This window comes from Dermacentor andersoni, chromosome 4 (assembly GCF_023375885.2).
Source record: "Dermacentor andersoni chromosome 4, qqDerAnde1_hic_scaffold, whole genome shotgun sequence".
In the NCBI taxonomy this organism is placed as follows: Eukaryota; Metazoa; Arthropoda; class Arachnida; order Ixodida; family Ixodidae; genus Dermacentor; species Dermacentor andersoni.
Window position 1 is genome coordinate 65,238,666 of NC_092817.1, and position 24,525 is coordinate 65,263,190.

Consider the following 24,525-nt stretch of genomic DNA (forward strand, 5'->3'; position numbering starts at 1 on the left):
GTGGCTGCCGAGAAAAACGAATTCTCCTTTTACATGTATTTAGACAGGAGCACCCGAGATAAAGCTTCCTCTTAAGTGACTGCTATTCGATTATGCTGCCATTGTTCAATCTGTTACGCTGCAAATCATTCACACATTTTTTTTTTGTCGACAGATGTAAACTGCTTACTTGATAACGAAGGCAACCACAGTGTCGCCAAGCGTAAGGCGGGTGCGGCATTTTTGTTTACTTTTTCTCGGATTATCTGTTTCGTTCTTCTTTCACGCTAGTGACAAAGTGCTGAAAATTTTATGAGATCGTTGTCTTTAGCACACAAGTTGTGCGAAAATTAATAACTAAAATGCATCGCAAAAAGAATAGCCTAAGTTGCATGAAATTTTTTTTCTGTAGCACACACAGGGAATTCCACGGTTCAGCATTAGTCTGAAGTCTTTATTGTAACCATCAATCTCTGTTGGACTGTGGGTTAAAGTAGATGCAGGCAGTAATCTCTGAAATGTCTGCAGCATGTGGGAGGTCGATGTGTGTATTTGTTTCATTTGAACGCCGATGACCATAATAAATCTGTCTTGAGAAACAAAGCAGTTCTTTTGTACCCTATACCGTCTGTCATTAGATTCATCAAAACACCTGCGTTGCATTGCACTTCTAGGTTGAATTCAAGGATGGTGGTTGCTGTCCCGTAAAATACGAGTCGTAAATCAAGTCGAAGGGCTAGCGAGACGCCTCTTAAAGGAAGTAAGGCCAATGCACAGAACAGTTGTGTCGTACGACATAAACAATCTCCTGGCTTTTACTCCTCTTCACTTGAAAGATAAAAAAAGCATGTTTGGGTGGGGCGCATCGACATTGTCCGCATGGCCTTTGAATGAGCGCGGCAGATGCACGTGACGTTATTACAAGCACAAAGAAAATTAAACCTGAAAATGTTTTATAACGACTATAGAGGAAACAATTTCATTGTACTATACTAAGAACAGAAAGCTTGCTGCGCGAGTATTTTTCAACAATTTTTCTACAATTTAATGATCATTGTTTGACTTTGTTGACTACAGCTACTATTCTGTGTGGAGATTGTCAAAACAAGCATTACCACTTATGTGCATATGCAGGATGAGTTGTTTAAAACATTGAACGAAGAATTAGGAATGTACAGCATTGTGTTGCGGGATTATACAGCATTAGAAAAAATATTACAGAAGACGGTTGAATAAAGCAGCGAGAATTCTCCAGCTAAATAACATAGGCTGACGATAATGACGATGACGACGACTTTGGACACGACTAAAAAGGAGCGCGAATCAGTTACTCATGTCCTATCTTTCCACAGCTCTCTATTCTGCACCCCTTTATGATTTATTCACAGTGCCCTCTTTTTTTCCTTTTGTTTTACTGTCTTTTGCAGTGTTTGCCGTTCAGTTTCCTCCATGCACGCTTCACTTTGTCTAGCTAGCGATGCAAGCGTGGCTAATTCGCGCTGAAAAAAGGCAGGCGCATAATCAAGTTTTGAAACGCATGATAAGCGAAGCTCAGTACAATATTGAGTGCCCACAAATGCAGAGGAAGTCATATTCTCCTGTTAGTCTGTCTTCAGCACACTTATGGGTTATACATAGCAATATAAGAAAATCTAATAAGCTCCAACGTCGAAAGCTGCTGCATAGTTGCTTGCACAGTGCACAAAAAGCTCAATGCTTTTAAGGCTGCTATGAAGCTTGAGCCACTTGGGCCATGAATTTCGTTCGCATACAGTAATATTTGAAGTCGTCCACATGCCCAAGGCTGCTAGCAAGATAATGTTGATATTTTACCGGGAAATAGGAAAGCTCTATTCGAACTAATTCAGATACCTGCCAAATTTCATTGGTCACTGCAACCCTAACCGACTGCGTCTGGTTTCTCTGTCTCCTCTCGTTGTCTGTAAATCATGTTAGCTTTCTCAAATTATCTGGATTAGGTACCTTTTGTTTAAGTTTCTTTCGAGCGCATCAATTTGACGTTTCATTACTTTACTGTTGTTCTGTCTTAAGCATGGACATACCCTCCTTGAGATTATATTACACCGATTGCCGAGGTCACTGGTTTTTGTGAAGATGGAAAAGTTCAGTTGAGAACGTTATTCTATATTTTTTTTTATCCCTAAGGCGTTTCCTGGTATTTCCGCAGAGCTGATCATGAAATAGCTTTGGGGCCAAGCATTGAGCTTGCACCAAGCAAAACACAAAGCCCTCAATCCCATCAAAGTAATGAAGCCTTTTGTTTCGATTAGCAATTTTGCATTTGTGGAAATCGCCCGCACTTCTTCCCGGTCACACTTCTTTCAGCGAGGAGTGTTGTGTTTAACCTTTATTATTTTCGCCTTGAAGATTTGTTACTGCATGTTCCTTTACGACGGTTGGTTCATGCAAGCATTAGGTTAGCAACTCCTGCACTTCACTTGAAGCTGCACTCTGTGCGAGTGGGGCTGAGAATATATTAAGCGGGCCACTGAATCGATCTAATTAAACTCCCTTTCGAGTGCACATCGCACTACCGGTCAAATGTGTGATTTCACGAAGAAGTGCAAGAATTAACTGGTAATGCCTCAGCAGTGTAGCAATATAGAAGGTAATTTTTAACTCGAAAATATCTCCGGGAAGTCTCCTGTAATATGACAGGACGCATTCGAAGAGGATTTGATAGTATGTTTGCGATCTAACAGGCAGTAACTCCAGCAGCAAATGGAGTATGCCACATAGAGTAATGGAGAGGGCTTTGGACTTTTGCATTAAATTTGATCAACAAGGTTCTTTGAACTCAGACCACAATCTTAATACATGAGGTGTGTTGCACTCTACCCTGGCTATATGTGGCCGCTGCTGTGGCTGGGAATAAAACCCACGACCTCGTGCTAGGAAAAAAGGCCGTAATCACTAAGCTACCAAGTCAGCTCAGTCGGAATTAACTCGATAAATTGTCGCTCTGATTGCTTCGGGGACGGAGAACACGCAAAGAAAAACTTAAAAGTAAAAATGTGTCAGAGAATTAAAAGGAGCGTTAAAGGTGGTGACACCGTTACATTTTATTATAGTAAAAATACTGCATGTTGCATGCGCTTTGGAAATCTGGGCACTTGATCGACAAGTCAAGGAATAATATCAAGTAAAAGGAAGAAATGATGAAAGGAAGCAAGAAAGTCTTCCAGGACCGAATTGAGCACTTTTTTTTAGCAAAACAGCAAAAAAATACCGCAGTCACGCGCAAAGTTGTGCACGAGAATCGTGTCAACGTGACAGGACATCCTGCAGTTGAAAGTGCACAGCTCAACGAAGGTTCAAATAAGTCTTAATTGGGCAGTCAGTGTAGCGTGTCATTCGTTCCTGCTTACTCATAGTAATGCGCCTCAGTAACACACAATGACTATTATTGAAAAGGAAACAGCCTGAAGTTGGATCAAGAAATTCATATCATAGTCGCGGATATACAATATGCTAGCTGTTCAGGTGGCTTCTGGAAGGCAAGAAAATGGGGATATGTATTGAGGGGCCCGGATTGTCAAGGATACTTGAGTAGACAAATGTCTATTATTCTGAAGACCAATTCCTCACTCTTCCAGAAAAAGTTTGTTTCGTACTTGAACCATTCATACACACAGCCTGGGATAAGTGCTTACAAAAAGTTCACCGACGACTACGATATTCCCTAATACGAAATTTGAGCGCAACTTTGCACATGTTTTCATTTCTCAATATATTGGCTGGCGTGGACAATGTTTCTAGTGCGGCACGTTGCAAGCGGAGCGAAGTGGCGTGCGACTGCCTCGCTAATTGGGAGATCACGAAAGGCAGCGCACGGGTGACGCGTGGGCGTGGTTCACAGCGGGCGCCCCCGACAAACCTCTGCTCATGCAGCGTTTTCTTTCCATTTAACCCTTTCAGACGCCACCTTATGCCGTTGATTGAAAAGTTGCTTTTACCACATCTCTTGCATCTTCAGAATCATAGGAAGTGTACAGCTGGAGAAAAGATTAAGAATTTTCAATTGTTTAGGGAGTTTTGTGAAGACAACAAAATTTCGATACCATGCGAAAACTCACTACGGCAACACAAAATATGAGAACATGTACTATTTAGTGTATTGAAAAGCTTCAAAAGCACTTACCTAGCCACTTGAAAATTATGCCTGGTACATGACATTGTAAAGAACAATGAAAGAAGTGAACCCGCTACATACAAAATACTGACACCGAGTAAAAACACCCAGCCGCCTACCTTCCCACTAACCCGCCGTGGTTGCTCAGTGGCTATGGTGTTGGGCTGCTGAGCACAAGGTCGCGGGATCGAATCCCGGCCACGGCGGCCGCATTTCGATGGGGGCGAAATGCGAAAACACCCGTGTACTTAGATTCAGGTGCACGTTAAAGAACCCCAGGTGGTCGAAATTTCCGGAATCCTCCACTACGGCGTGCCTCATAATCAGAAAGTGATTTTGGCACGTAAAACCCCATAATTTTTACCTTCCCACTAATTTTGCTAAAACAGTCTCCATGTTATTCAATATTGCAGCACACTTCCAATGAGTGTTTCAAGATGTATGAAACACATTTTAAATACCATTACTTTCATCGGTGCTTTTGCTATTGATGCACTCTCTTGCTGTGCACAATTGTCTAGACAGCGTCTCAAAGGGTTAAGGTATCAGCGAGCGCGCCCGCCGCAATAGTTATCGATGGCGTCGCCGGTGAACCAACGACGCACGCTCTCGTAGCGACGTCGCCGCAGAACACGCCTTGCGCAGCACTACGCTATTCTCCTCACGCTTTCGCAATGCCCTCTCCCTCCGCGTTCCGCCTCATGGTTCCGCTGCACCCTTCTCCTCCGCTTTCTCCTTGCGCTTTCTTCGCTGTTTCCGTCTTTCATCCTTCGCTGCGCTCCGCGTTCGCTTTTTAATCCTTCGCCGTGCTCGCTCACTCGGTTATGACGAGGAGCCTGAGGAATGCCGACGCTCAACGCAAGAACAGGCGCCTAATGCCCCAACCACTGGCACGCGCCGGAAAGCTTCGGCGCGCGCCGAAGGGTCAAATGCATCAAAGCGTCGGTCGGGAACTCGCCGAAGCGGAACGTCGCGCAGCGATTATGTCTACTGCCGATGCTAGAAGTTTGCCGACGCGCGGCGAAGCTGCGCCGGCGTGCACCAATGAGAGGCTGCGACGCCTCGCAGGCGTCAACCAATCGGAGGCTGCGGAGCCTCCGGCTGCTAGGCCTGTAATGGCCGACCGTGCGAAGGCGCCGGCACCGACGATCGTCCGATTTTTTTGGACACACGACGCGCGCGACAGTGTTCCTGAAAGACAATGTTGTAATAGTAGGCCGACAACGACACGACCGACCGACCGACGACCGTGGGTTGTGGCAGTGCGACGTGGATCCGAAGCGACTTCGAACGACGCCGACTAATCCAACCTGCCCACTGGGTTCCGCCGGGCTCGGTACGATCGTCTGCTAAAACAGCCAACCGAATCACGATTGCCGCAACGTCTGTGCTTGTTGTATGTGCATTTTGTTGTGCTCAAAACGAATGGAAACACGTTTACGAGCTCCGAAGTCTGCATCATCAACACTCGCCTATCGCCGATGTTGTTTACGTTACGCGTAGGCCTAGCGCGTCCATCGAGTTCGTAACTGGCGAGTGAACGAACTCACCTGAGAAATTCTGTCGAATGAAATGAATTTTCAGGTACGTTTGGTGCTGCAGTGATTTAAAATATGGCACTCTTGACTTCGTGTGACCTGTGATACGGTGAATACGGTCGGTTGACTCAAGTTTAACGGGCACGCTCTGCGCTGTTTCCAGTGGTAAAGATAACATCCGAAAGCGAAATACACTAGTAGCCGAACTATTGAAAGTACTGACATAATCAGCCATGCCGCCTGTTTCAGCTGACACTGCGCTCTTCTATTCGGCATGTGAATCCAGTTCAGTACAAGTTCACTGTACTCATTCACTCACTTCTTTCTAGTGCGTCCGTCTTTTGGGCTAGTTGGGCATAAATCGCTCGTGTAGCAATCAAGAACACTGACGCACTGAAGCATACGTGACAACGCAGTCATGTTTGAGTCAGTGTGTCGTTATAGTTGAGCACTGCAAAAGAAATTATCTGTTTGCAACGTGTGCCCTGTGTGCAGTGCATAGCAGGACCTGCATCATGCAAGACCTATGCATGTAGCAGCGTATACCACGATTGCTTCGATGCCCGCTTCAGAAGCAGCAAGTACTGACTCAGTGAAACTGTAATTGATTTTTTATCTCACTTTTTGCTTATGGAAAGTGTAGATGGTGTGAGTGCATTGTGGGGAAGGTGAAAAGGTGTCATCAGTGTTTTATGCAGTCAGTATACTTAAACTGCTGGAATCCCTTCAGCCTCTACTAAAATGTTTGTTGCTGCGATACTACAAATTGTAGTCAGGACAAAGATCTACTCAAAACCAAGTTACTAATGCATCTGCGCAGAATGTGTTTGATTAAAAAGTTAACGCTTCCACAACAACAATATGCCGATGCACAGCATATGTGCTTACAATAAATACATTGCGTAAAGGTGAACGACTGGGCCTACAATATCAAACTTTGTAGTAGCACCGTAAAAAGTGCTGCCATGCGTATCAGCCACAACGAAACTGCTGCACGTCCAACCTTCTTCCTTGGAGGCACTTCTATAAAGACTGTTCGGGCCCTTCCCATTCTGGGTGTAGCATTTAGCTGTTCTCTCAACTTTTCCGCATATGTCACCAGCACTGTATGTAAGCACCGACCCTTTCTTGGGTTTCTGTCCCGTGTCTCCCTTCCCTGATGACCTAAGGTTTTCCGAGCACTCTACACTTCTATCATTCTGTCACGACTTAAGTACTGCTCATCAGTATAGTTCCCGTATCAAACTCGCGACGCTAACAAACTTAAGCTTGTTCAGCGCCGAACAATACGCACCCTTTACTCCCGTCTTTTCGGTTGTCACAAGCTCATGCCAGCCTTCGAGGGTTGCCTCAAACCCCTCAAGTAGCACACCCTGCAATACCAACGCAACATTGCACTAGTCTATACTGCAGGGTGTTTGACGTCTCTCTGGACAGCACTAATCTTTCTTCAGTTCGTCTGAACAAGTGGTCAGCACAGCCTGAGCCCTCATCATGCCTCTATGGCCCGACACCACAACTCCATGATTATATCTGGCATGCAGAGCTTTTTCTCCACCCCCCTGGCGATTTGGATTCTCCTTCCTTGGAACCAGACTTCATTGGCACTCCTGTGTGTTGTGCACCTGTCGAATGTGTGCGTGTGTGCTGTGCTGTGTTATTGAGCAAGTGTGTGTGCTCGTGGAGGGGAAGAAAGTGTCTTCTGCATCCTGCAAATACCTGCTCTAGATGGCTGGTTATCAGATGCTCTAACATACAGGCATCAGCCTTCTTTTTAGTCTAGTGTGCCAAGTTACCACTAAGATTATTATTATTATTATTATTATTATTATTATTATTATTATTATTATTATTATTATTATTATTAGAATCATCACTTTGACCACATTGATTGTGTTGAAGCCAGTGTGACACATAATTCAAAATATTTCTGGAGCTTTGTGGGCACTCTTTTCTAAAAGGAGTGCCAAAGATGTACGTCTTCTTCATGAAAATAGTGGTGTTGTCTCGAACACTGCTGATGCCTTTGCAGGACATTTCTGTTTGCTATATGGTGTGAAATATGCTTCAAGTAACCTTCCTTCTCAGTCTGGCGCAGTTTATGCTAACAGTCAATGAAAACCTCGTTTCCAAGTATATGAAGTGCCTTAAACTTTGCCTTAAACTTTCCCTTTCTTGTGGTGTTGATGGTATTTCCTCCACAGAGCTTAACCCTTTGAGACGCTGTCTACACAATTGGGCACAGCAGGAGCGTGCATCAATAGCAAAAGCACTGATGAAAGTAATGGTATTTAAAATGTGTTTCATACATCTTGAAACACTTATTATTGGAACTGTGCTGCAATTTTGAATAATGTGCAGAATGTTTTAACAAAATGAGTGGGAAGGTAGACGGCCTGGTGTTGTTACTCTGTGTCAGTATGTTGTATGTAGCGGGTTCACTTCTTTCATTGTTTTTTACAATGTCGTGCACCAGGCATAATTGTCAAGTGGCTGGATAAGTGCTTTTCAAGCTTTTCAAAACACGAAATAGCACATGTTTTCATATTTTATGTTCCTGTAGTGAGTTTTCGCATGGAGTCGAAATTTTGTAAACTTGACAAAACTCGCTAAACAATTGAAAATTGTTAATATTTGCTGCAGCTGTACACTTTCTACGATTCTGAGGATGCAAGAGATGTGGTGAAAGCAACTTTTCAATCAACGGGATAAAGTGGTGTCTGAAAGGGTTAAGATTTGTTCCTCGTTCTCACAAGCATCTTCAATAGTTCCCTAAACTCTAGTACCTTTTCTAGCACTCGGAAGGTAGCATGAACATTGCCCATGCACAAATCAGGTGCTAGATGTGCAGTTATTAACTGCCGACCTATATCTATCCTCTTCAGTGCGTCAGGTGTTTGAATCGATATGGGATTCCTCGCTTTCTGTTAGTGCTAAGAGCATTTTAATAAATGAACAGCATGACTTTGTGTGCCGACAACTTAAAACTATTTCAGACTGTCAACAGTGTTCACCACTGCATCGACTTCCAAAAAGACATTTTTTCACTCTCAAACTGGTGCAGAAGCAATAAGTACTCTTAAATACTTCCAACACTATGGCATTAAGTTATATGCACAAAACGCACCATGTGAAATTTTGATACACCCTACGTGATGCTCCACTTCTTAGGGTCGATGAAATTACAGATCTTTGTGTGTACTTCGACAAAATGCTAAGTTTCTCTTCACATAGATAATTACACAAGATGCCCTTCACGCTCTTGGAATTGCAGGCCGTATATTGCATGATTTCCACTCACCTGTTGTGTTTCTGAAATTCTGCTGTGTGCCTCCAACTACTAGAGTATGCCTCTGTAGGAGAGGGGTGCAATGAGCAAATCTAATTCTGACCTCATTGAACGCATCCAGAATAAATTGATGTCTATCTTCAAGCACCACTTTTGCCATTCTGGTGACCACAGTTGAGCCTTCTCAAATATACTTCAACTCGCACCTCTAGATTCAAGTCTTAATTGCACCTTTTGTTCCTGTATAAGGTGGTCCATCACATTATACATTCCTTAAAGCTTCTTGATCATATGCATTTGTTTGTGCCGCAACAGTATACCAGGTAGCATTCCACATTCGTTGCCTGGGCTTGTTACAAGATTGTGCTAATAAGACTCGACTCCAAAACATACTTCAGCGTTCATTTCCTGTGTTTTGTGTATCTGTAGATAATCACGTAGGATTAACTCCCTTTTACTTTTCTGTGTTTCTTTTTTTCCCTATTTGTTTCTCTGTTTTCCGTTTTTTTTGTCTACTACATTCATGTTTTCTCTACATTTTGTCTCACATAGTGCTCGTTAAGTGCACCAGTACGAAGGCTCTCTAGCTGTTCCTGGGCACTACAATAAAAAATTGAATGATTGATTATTATCGTAGTATAAAATTGTGCTCTTTAAGTATGTACTAGTATACTATTTTAGTGCAGTAGCTTTCGTGCAATTAAAAAAAGGGCATGAATTAAGAAGAGAGAGAGAAAATGATAAATGAAAGATAGGGAGGTTAACCAGGACTGAGCCCGGTTGGCTACCCTACTCTGGGGAAAGGGAAAGCGAGACGGAAAGATTAAAAAAAGAGAAAGTCCACTGGGGATATCAGTCGGTCACTCAGTCTGGATCACAGACGCTGACTCAATCCGGTATCTTTCAAATATCGCAGCAGCGCTTTTGTGGCCTTTTGTAGCTGCGATATGCGAGGCCATGGTCCCAAGATCTTGTTCAAGGTGAACGGCTTTCCATCTAGCTGATTAAGAGCTCTGCAGAGGTCTTGCCTTTCATCTTCAGAAGATGGGCAGTAGCACATTAGGTGTTCTATGGTTTCCTGGACACCGCAGGCATCGCACTCGGCGCTATCAGCCATTCCAATCAAAAATGCATATGCACTGGTGAATGCGACGCCCAAATGTAAGCGGCACAGCACTGTTTCCTCATTTCGCAGAAGACCTGGTAACAGCCGCAGTTGCATAGAGGGATCGAGGGAATGCAATCGGTGTTGAGTGAATTCAGGTGTGTGCCACTTTTCCAATGTCAAAAGAGTGCGCTAGCTTGCCTAAGTGTTGGGCTGCGTCGGTCCGCGATAAAGGTACAGAAACAAGGGTTGCTCCTTCGTGGGCTTTCCTAGCAGCTTCGTCAGCGAGGTCGTTGCCGGAGATACCGCAATGACCAGGCAGCCACTGACTGAAAAACGACGTCGTGTCCTTTCATGATCATGTGATGGTGCATTTCTCGTATCTCCGACACGAGTTGTTCACATGACCCGTGAGGAAGATATGACAGAAGACATTGTAAGGCCGCCTTTGAATCGCAGAATATTGCCCACCGATTAGCTGGTTGGTTATTAATATAATCAACGGCACCTCGGAGGGCAACAAGCTCCGAACCGGTCGATGTTGTCAAGTGAGAAATCTTGTATTGGATGCTTAGTGATCGTGATGGTATAACCACTGCGCTGGTGGAGGTCGTCTGAGTGGAAGAACCATCCGTATATATGTGGACTTGATGAAAGTAGAAAGTGTGCAAACAATCCAGAGCTGCTTGCTTCAGGGCCAAGGTAGGCAGGACGGTCTTCTTTCTTATCCCTGGAACCGTAAGACCCACTTGAGGTTGTTTTAAACACCACAAAGCTGAGGTTGAACGTGCTGAGGGTGTGAAGCCCGATGGTAAGGAGGCACGATGGATGCTGACCTTGTTGGAGAAGGACGCTTGTGGTCATCGTTCTGGCATGAATTAAGAAAATGCAATAATATGCTATGTGCCTGATCATATGTATTGTGCTATTAATTTCTTCTGAGTTTTAATAATGGCTGGCTACTGTATGCAGTGTTGTGCAATAAAATAATATGCCACAGCAATTATTGCATGCCTCGCAGAACAAATTGAATATATCTTTCTCAGTCAAAACATCATAGCAGGCTGAAAACAATAAACTGCAATTTTTCTTTTTGTGGTGACGAAGTGTATAAATTGTGAAAATAACCTGTTTATATATTTCTTATACTATGCAAATGAGCGGCTCCCATACATTCTAATAAGTGCTTCAATAGTACGACTTGGCAAAGGGCAACGAAAGATTCCTATTAAAACCCTCTAATTCTCAAGCTTGTATTATCTGACGGTATGTCATTTCATTAATGTAAAGAAAGGCAAACTTGATTTGTGGAAACCAGTTACAATAGAACATGGCCCTTACACTGTGAAAATGTTTTGTAGCAATACACTCAATGTGAAGGCCTCCGGATGCGGTGTTGGTGCATCAAAACAACCTAGAATAATAGAGGTGCTCCATGGGCTAGCTTTGGCAGAATCAAGAATTGGGGGGAGACAAGATACGAATTACATACATTTTAGCTATTGTAGTTTTTTTTTTTTTTGAGTGCTACAGGTGTTTCAATTATGTTTTGCTGATTTTCTCAGAACCCACTTTTTCCCGTTTCTCTCATGCACCAACAAGCATAATTATATTGACACGGATGCTTTATCTGTATCCGGTTACCGTATTTCACCGGCTAAAAAATGTTAAACGTTAGCGCTCGGTGCAGGATGCGCCTGAACGTATCAGAAGTTTCGCGAATGTTGTCGATGGTTCTTTCTGCTGTCGACGAACCTTGCTAATCTGATTGCATACGCGACACGAATTGTGTTGTAGTTTCTGGAAGGCGCGCCGGCCCAGCGAATAAGCTGTAACTTTCGACGACTGCCGTATGCAAACCGACGCGCTTGACCCGCAGATGAGATTTTCTACGATTGCCGACATTGCTCGCCGCTATCGTTGCGATTGAGCCGGCACTATTTATTTACCGTCACTACTACGTGGCAATATTTCCAACAAAGATTTTTTTCAGTTATACATTGCACGCCTAATTCTTACATGGTTGGCTGTGCAATAAGCTACCAAAAAATGAAATGGTGCAACAGTTTTTGATATATGGCATCGTCGTGCAGGTGTTTGCAAAGCGATCTTGCAGACAGACGACGCGCGAGTGCTGATGTCGATATTTTGTACACTATTGTTACTTCAAAAATAAAAACAAACTGCTGCGGCAGGTGTATATTCATTATTCAAACGTGTTTTTTATATCTAAAAGCACATACAGATCACTAACTTATTGTTTCAAGCTTAGTTTACAGCAGGCTGTTTTAGGCCGGACTTTGACGGATGAAGACGGAATAGTCCAGCAACAGTGCGCCGCAGCCGAGGAGCGAGCTTCGGCGCGCGTCGGAGCTTGTCTCCAGTGGTTGCGCGCCCTTTCCCTCCAGCCGAAGCGAAGCGACGCGTTCGCTTGCCAGCGCGCGCCGAAGCTTTCGGCGCGTGCCAGTGGTTGGGGCATAAGAGCTGCTCCCTAAATATCTTAGTGCCTTGTCACTTTGTGAAGAAGGATGACCAGTGAAGCTGTCTGTGTGGGCCCGTTAATGGCGAACAACACCTCCGCCGCGGGTCGGCCCGGCATTTCACTATCTTCGGCATCGGCCCACGTATGGGGAGTGCTTACCGCCTGCTTCACCTCCGCCGCGGGTCGGGCCGGTATTGCACTATCGTCGAGTTCGGCCTACGTGTGGGGACTGCTTAACGCCTGCTTCACCTCCGCCGCAGGTGGGCTCGGCACTGCACTACTTCCGGGATCGGCCCATGTATGGGGAGTTTGTTGCTTACAACGACACGAAAATTTCCTTGGACGGTAGAGGTACACAGCTTCAATGTAAAAAGTATGCCCTGGCTACCTTCCACCCTACTTAATCCCTTCATTTCTGAGACAACCGTTTGGTGGTCACCGTACGTAAGTTAGTGAACTTCTGTTTCGGAAGCGAATTAATGGTATTAGCCGCACGTGCAATAAGCTGGGGCAGTAGTAAGTTAGAACCACCTGACGGGCAGATACAGCTCTAATTACAGGTAGGTAGATTTACTAATGAATCCTATTACACAAATAATCTCCTTCTATTGCTGTCGTCAACCGTTTAGCAATGGGTTATAAGGAATTAAATTAAATTATGGGGTTCCATGTACCAAAACCACGATCTGATTATGAGCCATGCCGTAGTGGGGGACTACGGAAAGTCTAACCACCTGGTGTTCTGTAACGTGCACCTAAATCTAGGTACACGGGTGTTTTCGCATTTAGCCCCCATCGAAATGGGGCCGCTGTGGCCGGGATTCAATCCCGCGACTTCATGCCTAGCAGACCAACGCCATGGCCTATAAGCAATCATGGTGCGTGAATAGGTTCTAGAAAGTACGACTACAATAAAATTTTCCCGTCTGATAAAAGTCTCCCTTATACTCGTCTGTACGCCGAGTTACAGGTAAGAGCTGAGAATTGTATATGGCAGTAGGCAAAAGGGGCGTATTCATCTGAAGACGGTGTACAGTAGCTGAAGTGTAATCTGTTTATGTCGCTATATGAATCAGCATCATCTCGCAGCTGTTTGAGACAACTCTGAATAAGTAAGAAAAATTATCGCCTTGTCCATAATACATCCAGTGAGGGAGAGAGAGAGAGATAGAAGACATGAAAGACAGGGAGGTTAACCAGACGCGCGTCCAGTTTGCTGCCCTACATTGGGGGAAGGGGTATGTGGGTGAAGAGAGAGAGAGGAGATTGAGGGAGCACAGTTTCGCGCACATTTGAAGGTTCGCACCGAGTCTACACACGGTTGCCAAGGCCTGTCGACTTGAGGTATTTCAGCAGCGCTTCCATGGCTTTCTGTGCCGTCGACGCGTACGGCCATGGTCCAAGGATCATTACCGCAAATGGTCTATAGTCCAGCTGGTTCAATGCTGTCCATAGAGCTTTACGCTCGACATCGTATTGGGCACAGATACATAGGATGTGTTCGATCGTTTCTGTGGTTCCACAAGAGTCGCCCATGAGCGTATCCATTTTCCAATGCGGAACGAGCAGGCCTTCGTAAATGCCACCCCGAGGCACAGGTGGCACAACACTGTCCCCTCAGAGCGGGAGACTTTTGATGGCACTTGTAGCTGTAAGGTTGGATCCAGCCTGTGAAGATGACACTTGGGAGGTTGGGAGAAGACCAGTATTTGAGTGTCATAGCTTTAGCCACGATATGAAGCTTTCTTGCAGCGTCGGTTCTGGATAAGGGGATTGGAACTGGTCGGGCTTCCAGATGGGCAGACCAGGCGGCTTTGTCGGCGAGATGATTGCCAGCAATGCCGGTGTGTCCAGGTAGCCACTCGAATATAATTTCACGCCCTTTAGCGATAGTTTGATGGTGATGGTTTTGGCAACGCAGGGCGGGCTTCTGTGTCCATATTCTTCTCAGTTCCCTTGTCCTTGTCCTTTGTAGACCTTCCTGATGTGCATGGCCTGGGTGGCAGTCGAGGAGGTCAGAGTGTACCTGGCACACGCATCACCGACGGGAGCGTTGCTTCCTGATTTTAGCGGTAGCTTCGCGATGAGAGAAATGATATCTTACCATTTCTTTTAAGATATCAATTTCTTTCTTAAATTTTGGGCAGTCCTTTGATGAAGCCTCATGAGATCCATGGCAGATCAGCCTTACAGACACCACGGCCTTCCAGTGGACACAGAGACTGACCTGCTATTCCCGGTATGTCCCCGGCTCCCTGCGCTGCTAAGCCTGCTGGAGTTTATTAATTCCACTGGAATAGACATCCTCTGAGCGCCCGCTAGAACGCTGGTCACATTACTGAGGACTGCGCATAGTGGACTCTATTAGGCGACATCCTCCTTCTTTCTATATCATATTTCACTTCCCACTGCAGCTCAGCGAGCGCAGTAGATCCGTAGCAAATTGGATTTTCCAGAATTAAAGTGTATGCTGCCCTTTATCTGCCTATTGAACTTTTGCTATTTGGAATGATGAATAAAACTTCAGCGTACTAGAAGTTACAGCTTGAACGATATTGTGAGCAAACATTAGGAAGAACTGGGAGGCAATATTTTTGTAACTTGTTTGAGAGTAACTAGCGTATGTAATGCGGTCCTGTACAAAAGGTGGGCGGAATCTAATTTTATTCTCGTAACTTGACCGCATGGTCTCGTTTGAGTGCCCGGATAACGGCTGTGGCCGACAAAGAGAGTTAAAAGCATTTCATGCTTAAACAAAAATAGAGAGAAAAAGCAACAGTATAGGAGCGCTGAATGCGATCAGCTATAAATTTATTTATTTCGATACCTCCAGTGCCCGAAGGCGTTACAGAAGAGAGCAGTAAAAAATACAAGCACATGACATAAGCGGTTATTTAATGCAATGATATTCAGCGGCCGATTTAAATGAAGGAGACATTGAGAATAGTGACGACGGAGATGGGCAGGTGATTCTATTCTTTGACTGTTTTCGGCATATATGAATCAGAATACAAATTAGTCCGACAAAAGGACGTCAACATCATGGCGTTGCTTAGTACAGCATGGAAGATAAGTTGGCTCACTGAGAAGTAAATTTTTTCAGATGTGCATTACGACAAAAACCTTGTGGAACATTGGTAAACGGAACTTTTTCGAGCGCAAACAGAGGATGAAAAGCTGGAAAAATTAGTTTCATCGATGGTACACTGAACAAGCGGGACTCATATGACAAAATTAAATGCGCACTATGGTTTTGCGCGGATGCTAATTCATCAACAGGGCATTCTGTACTAGGATCCCATGAAGCAGATGCACATTCAAGTTTTAACTTAAAACTGTTTGATCTAATGTTAGTTTAACAGACGATGGTGTGCTTGAAAAGGTGCTGCGTAAATAACCTAACTGTGCGATTAGTATTATAATAACGTAATAAATAGTAAATAAAGAAATCGTAAAGGCAGCTGTAGCGTCTTCGCATGCAGCTTTGTTGCGCTTGACAAAGCAAGGGCGATGGCGGAAACGATTCTGCTATGGTCTCTTCGGAACACTGTCCTCTGTCGAGGATAGACATTCCTGGTTACCACCTCCCTGTCAAGCCTAAGCGCAACCATCCTCTCCATTAATTTGTCCTTGCAATTGCATAGCACAAGAGTTCGACATTAACTAACCCCTATCGCCTTCACATGAGCGCATTTGTAGGCTGCCTAATTTAATATTTTCAATCAGTGGTATCTTAGTTAACTAAATTTTTTACAGGTGCAATGTACTATTGAACGCACCATGCTATGTGAGCGCCTAATATATAGGAATATTATCCCCGTGCTCTTCAATACCGTTAAAGAAACGAAGCCTCTCCCAGAATAACGGTATTAACTATGCCCTGCGTGAGTAATACAGCCTCCTATGCCTGCAAACTTGCTAATCTCGTCCCTACGTCAAATACGCCATCGGCTGCTTGTCCCTCCCATATGGCGATTAATCTTTTTTTTACATTAATGGGCTAGAGGTCATCTGTTCTACGCATTCTGTGGCTTGCTCGTCTGCCCTTATTCCTATTAATATCAACGTAATCATCAACTGTATGTATACCCCATTTTCTTTCTAATCTGTATTATCACCCTCCTATCTCTTAACATTTGGCTCATCCATTTTATCGCATGGCCATTTGTTGGGCGTGTTGGTAAACTGAAAGCATATTTAGCGCCAGCAAACAAGGACGGAAGTTCCAATTCTCGGGCCTCTTTTTTAGCCGTCACAAGATGCAGGGCTATGGCGTATGTGCACACTGTAGTCAGTATTACTAAGGACGAGTTATGTGTAGAAGACCAGTGGTACCACGCATGCATACCACTCAAAGCATTCTTTCAGGCATAGGTTTGCGTGGACTGCTAAAAGGTGATATACCGCAATAAAAAGAAGGTGGCGTTTGTCCATTAATAAATTAAAAGAGAAAGAAAGAAAAACTTTCTTTCTCTTTTAAAAAAAAGAAGCTTTCTCTTTTAAGAGAAAGAAGAAAAAAGAAAGCGGACAAAATACTCAAGCGAAATCAATGTGAAGTGACAAGTTGAAATGAGCTGTTTGATAGGACATTCAACACCGTTTAACTTTGTTGGACGCGTCATGCAATAGAATGCAAAATAAAAGATGTTGATGGGGAGACAAACGTAATGGGAAATGGTGTAATTACTATGTGTCCGCGACGGAAAAGGACGTGTAGTACCAGCACTTCGACTAACGCTCAGGGTTAATTGTGCGAAACGGTGCTGTTTAGTGCAGCTGAACAAAAAAAAAACGAGAACTGTAATAGTGACGGTCACAAGGTGCATTTGCAACACGGGTTATACCGCTTCAAGGGGCTGAAAACGCGCGTGCGTAATTTACGCGTCCTAGCAACATTATTGTACGTCTGGCGAGCATTCCAACTATACTTCTGTCCAACTAATATATATTTTTTTTACGGCGTGTTGAAGGCAGATAAGTTTTAGTCTCGCATGCGGAAATCACTGACCTCGAAAACGTTAAGGCATTACGTATTAGGCGGGCTTGTGGGCAGAGGTATGTGATGTGCGGGGTGAGTGTTCTTGTAAGCCCTTAAATGCATTGGATTTTGTATAACTGAGCGTAATACCAATTTACTCCATCGATCAGAGCGCATTCGCGTACTCACACTGAAATAGGGTTGTAGGCACATCTCAAAGACTGCTATAATGCGTTACTACCGGCACTTCGTATAGTTTTGAAAGCGATAACAGTGTCTATCGACTGCGGGAGATGGGGGGGGGGGTCCTACTTCCAATAAACTATTGGAAGTAGGACAGCCCTACAGCCCACCTCGTTCGATTTTTTTTTTTTTTTTTGTGAGCGTTCAGGGAAGAGAGAAGCAAGCACCGATGACAGCCTGCTAGTCGTCCCTGTTTCCTTTTGCGTGTGCGGTAGCTTTTTTTTTTTTTTTTTTTTTGCGGTTCCGTATTGCAGTACCAAAGAATAGGAAAATTGCCATTTTTTGGTATGTGTTTCTTACTGAAGAAACTATGGGCGTTGCTGCTCTTCGTTGGTTGCTCCCAAGATCACGTTTAGCATGTGCGTTACTGAGCGCATGTTTATTACGCTCTTGCACGCCTGCACATTCCGACCCTCAAACTGGGGTTGTTTATGCAGGATATAACGGGAAGGTTATCCGTTAAGTAAATGCAAATATACATATATATATATATATATATATATATATATATATATATATATATATATATATATATATATATATATATATATATATATATATATATATATATATATATATATATATATATATATATATAGGTGCAGCTTGAAAGGAAGGCTTGAGCAGATGTGGATGCCTTTCACATGACTAAGATATAAAAGCAGCGGCAATGGTACTCTCTAAGCAGTCGTTATAAAGACAGCTATTCTTAGGCTATAGTAGACGCACTCCAAGTAAATTTCCACCTGTAACGGCCATAGGCCCTGCTATCTTTCGCAGGGCCAATGCTGCGCCTATGTGGCTGTAGTAGGTTTTCTGTAACCATGAGACATGTCCCTTGACCGCAAGAGAAAAGCTGGCGCACGAAAAGCTGATTTCTGTACAAAATGAACAGGCACCTAAATATCTTCAGGAAGTATAAAGGACTTAAAGCGAAATCAATCCGACTGCTCGCGGAAGGTCCTAAATTTTACATATGCCGCTAGACGTCATATTAATATATCTATTCATTCGGTCTCAAGGTTCTCTTCCTATGTGAAATGAAGCATACAGGTGAAACAATATTCCACAGAAATTTGATGCTCTATTTGGCTCTACGACCTACCACGTAACTCGTACAAACACGATACCGGATACAATAAAGGTGATCTTTGAGTTGCCTTAACTTTTTCGGCGTGGAATAATTAGGACCCAAATTTGAACCAGTCCAGAAGGAAGCGTGATCTTTGCCAGCGATTCTACTCTAAATTTATTTACTCGAAAGAAAGCAAACAGGCGTGAGCAAGTGCCTTATTAAGCCTACTGAGACACTGTTATGTGGGGACATTTGTTGCACACTTTCTCGCAGAAAGTGTACAGCTCAAAAACTTTAAATTCATGCCGCACTCATTTACACGCATCGATTCGCGTACTTAATTATATTTTTCCGGTGATTTTTTATTACCGACTAACGAATGTTACAACGTTGAAGTTCAGCGCAAGACGCTCCTCCCCGTATCGCAACTTCGTCAGTTGTTCTCGCTGATTCTGTCTGTTGTCTACGTTGTCGTCGAATCATGCGTAATAGTGCTGCATTCATGACGCGAATAGTGTTACACGCTTCCCGGACGCCATGGTGGTTACATACTTCTGTCTGACTTAAGGTTTGCCTAGTGCGTGCGTGATTGCATACGTCACGTCGCAGCCATTTGACTTACTAAACGTGTGGCCTAGTGCTTGTGTCATTGGGCACGTGGCGGCACAGCCAACAGGGTGGTGGTGGTGCCACGTCACGAGTGTAAAAAATGAGTGTTTGAAATTTCACTAAAGGGACTATAATGCTCTCGCATTCGCACATGTAAACAGTCTTAAGTGTCTCTTCCGAATGCGCTTTAACTTTTGTAATAAAACTGCATTTAGGAGCTTCACAACACAGACTCCATTTTGTTCTATCGCATTTCTTCTTTATTTTATTTTCTCCCCCTGCACCTTGTCTTGTTTCCACTTCTATTTGGAGGCCGTTATAGGACTGCTTCATTCCCCATAACATAGCTTGCATCCCTCCTGGGATGATACTTGACTATATTCACAATGGCAGCGGATTCCACGGTGTCATTGGGACCAATGTACCATATGGTCTTTAAGTGTCCTTGTTGACTTGCCGGCTTGATCACACGAAATAGTCCGTTATAGGCCGCGTTCAGGCTTGGCCTTCTTTTTACCTGTACGAAGTCGTCGACGTCGAGTGTTGGTAACGTTGTATTTTGCCTCTTGTCGAAATTTCTCATCATTCTTTCACGATACCTTGATCTATTATCTTCAGTTCCTGCTGCTCCTGTGAGGTTTGTGTTCCTGTCAATACCGACGCTCATTTCCGCTGGCAGATAAGGTGGTCTCCCAGTTGCAGCGAATAGGGGAGTGTATCCCAGGCCAGTTGTATACGAGTGGTTGGGGTGAGCTGCTGCCGCTTCTAGACAACATATCCAACCACCTGGGACGGCTGGGTACATGCTAATATACTGTTTGATGCCCCTGATAACGCTTTCAGATAGCCCATTTGCTGCGCGATGATAGGGCGCAGTGAACCGTAACTTGATGTTACACTTTTCAGCCCATTCCTGTAGCCTACGATTTCGGAAAACAGGCCCATTGTCGGAGACAATTACTTTTACATTGTCAAACATTTTCCTGTTCAAAAAGGAAATTACGCTGTTAGAGTCCTCTTTACCAAGCCTTGCTGCAATCATCCTGGTACACTCATCAATGCACAACACGAAGGCTTGTGTCTTCTTAATTCCTTCATACTTTTTTCGTAGTTCCGCGAAGTATAGATGAATAACCTCAAATGGCGTGTTATAATATTCTGGTATAAAAATTTTTTGCCCCACTTGTTTAAATTTTACTTTGTTAATCTGGCATTTATGACATGATAATACATAGTATTTTGTTTCTTGTTTCATACAAGGCCATGAGAACCTTTTTGTCAATTTCATGTAGGCTATCCAAGAGCCCTCATGGCCTCCTGGTTCGGGACTATCATGATAGAGTTCCAATATTTTTGGAACCAAGGAGGTAGCAACGGCAACTCGTCCATTTTTGGTACGTTGCAAAACCTCGGTTCCTTCTCATATTCTTGTAACATTAGCCTCTTCATTATTGTCTGGAAGCATAACGGCTAATAGACCATATTCACACTATCAATCAGGTAATAGAAAAATGTGCGGAATATAACCAACCTTTATATATAGCTTTCATTGATTACGAGAAAGCGTTTGATTCAGTCGAAACCTCAGCAGTCATGGAGGCATTGCGGAATCAGGGTGTAGACGAGCTGTATGTAAAAATACTGAAATATATCTATAGCGGCTCCACAGCCACCGTAGTCCTCCATAAAGAAAGCAACAAAATCCCAATAATGAAAGGCGTCAGGCAGGGAGATACGATCTCTGCAATGCTATTCAAAGCGTGTTTACAGGAGGTATTCAGAGACCTGGATTGGGAAGAATGGGGGATAAGAGTTAATGGAGAATACCTTAGTAACTAGCGATTCGCTGATGATATTGCCTTGCTTAGTAACTCAGGGGACCAACTCCAATGCATGCTCACGGACCTGGAGAGGCAAAGCCGAAGGGTGGGTCTAAAAATTAATCTGCAGAAAACTAAAGTAATGTTTAACAGTATCGGAAGGGAACAGCAGTTTACAATAGGTAGTGAGGCACTGGAAGTGGTAAGGGAATACATCTACTTAGGACAGGTAGTGACCGCGGATCCGGATCATGAGACTGAAATAATCAGAAGAATAAGAATGGGCTGGGGTGCGTTTGGCAGACATTCTCAGATCATGAACAGCAGCTTGCCATTGTGCCTCAAGAGAAAAGTTTATAACAGCTGTGTCTTACCAGTACTCACGTACGGGGCAGAAACCTGGAGGCTTACGAAAATGGTTCTAATGAAATTGAGGACGACGCAACGAGCTATGGAAAGAAGAATGATAGGTGTAACGTTAAGGGATAAGAAAAGAGCGGATTGGGTGAGGGAACAAACGCGAGTTAATGATATCTTAGTTGAAATCAAGAAAAAGAAATGGGCATGGGCAGGACACGTAATGAGGAGGGAAGATAACCGATGGTCATTAAGAGTTACGGAATGGGTTCCAAGGGAAGGAAAGCGTAGCAGAGGGCGGCAGAAAGTTAGGTGGGCGGATGAGATTAAGAAGTTTGCAGGGAAAACATGGCCACAATTAGTACATGACCGGGGTAGTAGGAGAAGTATGGGAGAGGCCTTTGCCCTGCAGTGGGCATAACCAGGCTGATGATGATGATGATGATGATGATAACGGCTAATCGCGACAATGCATCCGTGTCCTTCATAGAAGCTCCCGGGCATGAGCTATTTCAAAATTATATTGCTGAAGTTCACCCACCCAACGAGCTATATTTCCTTTCAGTTCAGCCATCTTCAATATGTACGTTAGTGCTTCATGGTTCGTGTATAGCTTGAACTTTTCACTTTCCATATATGAACGGAAGTAGCGAACGGCTTTTGAAACAGCGAGAGCTTCTTTTTCTGTCGTGGTATAGTTCAATTCAGTTTTGTTGAATGTGTAGCTGTAGTATCAAACTACACGAAGCTGTTGGTTTGGTGGTCGTGATGAGTCTCTCTGATACAAGACTGCTCCCGTGCCATAGTGGGATACATCGGTATTCTATTCGCAGGGCAAAGTCTGGTAAGCACAACACAGGATCAGAAGAAATCAGTCGGGCCAATTCCTGGTAGCCGTCGTCATATCCTTCTGTCCAACAAAAGGGAACATCCTTCTGAGTCAGTCTCGTCAGATGGCGACTTTTGAGGGCACAATCTTGAATGAATACTCTGAAATGGCTAAGCCTAGAAACACGCGAAGTGAGTGTACGTCGTATGGCTTTACTAGGTTTGCTCTATGAGCCACTGATTCTTCTTTTGCACTCTTTGATGTTCCGTCCAAAACTCTGCCAAGAAATGTCATCTTAGCTTTGAAGAACTCACTCTTTTTGAAATTACCTTTTAGCTTAGCGTCAAGTAATGCTGCTAGATTATGACGTCCTTCATGCAACTTTTCACTTATTTATTTATTTATTTATTTATGCAATGCTGTCACTCCTGTCAGGGGTCGTAACAGAAAGGGCATTCAAAAAAGTACATGGACATACAAACATGACAATGATAATGGTTTAGAAATACACATTAATACATAGAATAAAGTTATACATCACCAGGAGTAAAAAATATATGCGAAATGCGAAAACACCCGTGTACTTAGATTTAGGTGCACGTTAAAGAACCCCAGGTGGTCAAAATTTCCGGAGTCCTCCACTACGGCGTGCCTCATAATCAGAAAGTGGTTTTGGCACGTAAAACCCCATAATTTAATTTTTAATTTTAAAAAATATATCAGGTTCACGCTGCAAGATTTGGGTTGGACAGATATGTTGTCACAGCCTAGTAGGAGACGGGAAAGCCGGTGTCGAGGACGTGTAAAAGCACTTTATGAGAGCAGTCAACGCGACGGCGTTGTCGTCTCTGTTTTTCTACTCGTGCGCTACTTCAGCGTCGTTCTCATCGCCTCGCACATACCCACGGCGACCATATAGGATGTGGCAATATGTGTTAAAATGCAAAACAAAGGTAGTAACGAAGTGATACTGACAGTAAGCAAAAATAATTACTGAGATGTAAGTAGATCGTTTTCAACAAGCGTGATAAAAGCAGTTAGTGATGAGTTATTAACACAGCCCACGTTCAAAGCGTTCCAATCACGTATAGCTTGTGGAAAGAATGAATACCTGAATGTGTCAGTACGGAATGAATACTCGTTTAGTGTGTGTGGGGGGTTGTGACGTGTTTTCCTCGTTTGAGATTTCGTTATGTATCGTGAATTATCTAGATTTAATTGATTATTTATGAGTTGGTAAATGGTTTTAAGGGGCGCTAGTTTTGCTCTGTTTTGGAGGGTTAGCATCCCGGCTTGTTTAAGTAGTTCTGTCGGTGAGTCTGCTAGCCTATATTTGTTAAAAATGTATCTGAGCGCTTTTCTCTGAACGCCTTCAAGTTTTTTAATCAGCTTGTTAGTGAAATGAAACCAAACTACATTTGCATACTCTAGTACCGGTCTGACAAATGTTTTATATGCTAGTAACTTTATATCAGACGGTCCAAGTCTGAGGCGTCTATTAATAAAAAAATAACTGTTTTAGTGCGGTTGCCGTGACTTCGTTAACGTGAGCATCCCATTTGACGTCAGAGGTTAGTAATATTCCTAAGTATTTGTGATCACAGACCGAAGCAAGAGGAATGCTGTTTAGTGTGTACTGAAAGAGTGATCTATGTTTCTTCCTAGTTACAAATAATACAACAGATTTATTAACGTTAATAGACATCTGTCAATCTCCACACGATTTGGTTACTGCTGCTATGGCGTTATTTAAAGATATATGGTCGACGACAGAGTTAATTTCCTGATCTAGCACGCAGTCATCGGCAAAAAGTCTAATATTGTTAAAGATGCTAGCAGGAAGGTCGTTTATAAAAATTAGGAATAACACTGGGGTTAAGACGCTTCCCTGTGGTACACCTGATATGACATCAGCTGTTACGGATTTCTCGTTGTTAATTTCGACAAACTGAGTAGGGTTAGTGAGGTAATCAGTAATCCAGTCTAAAATTGGGCCAGGTCCTAAAGTTAGTTCAAGCTACCTAATAAGTTTCGGGTGTGACACACGGTGGAAGGCTTTCGAAAAGTC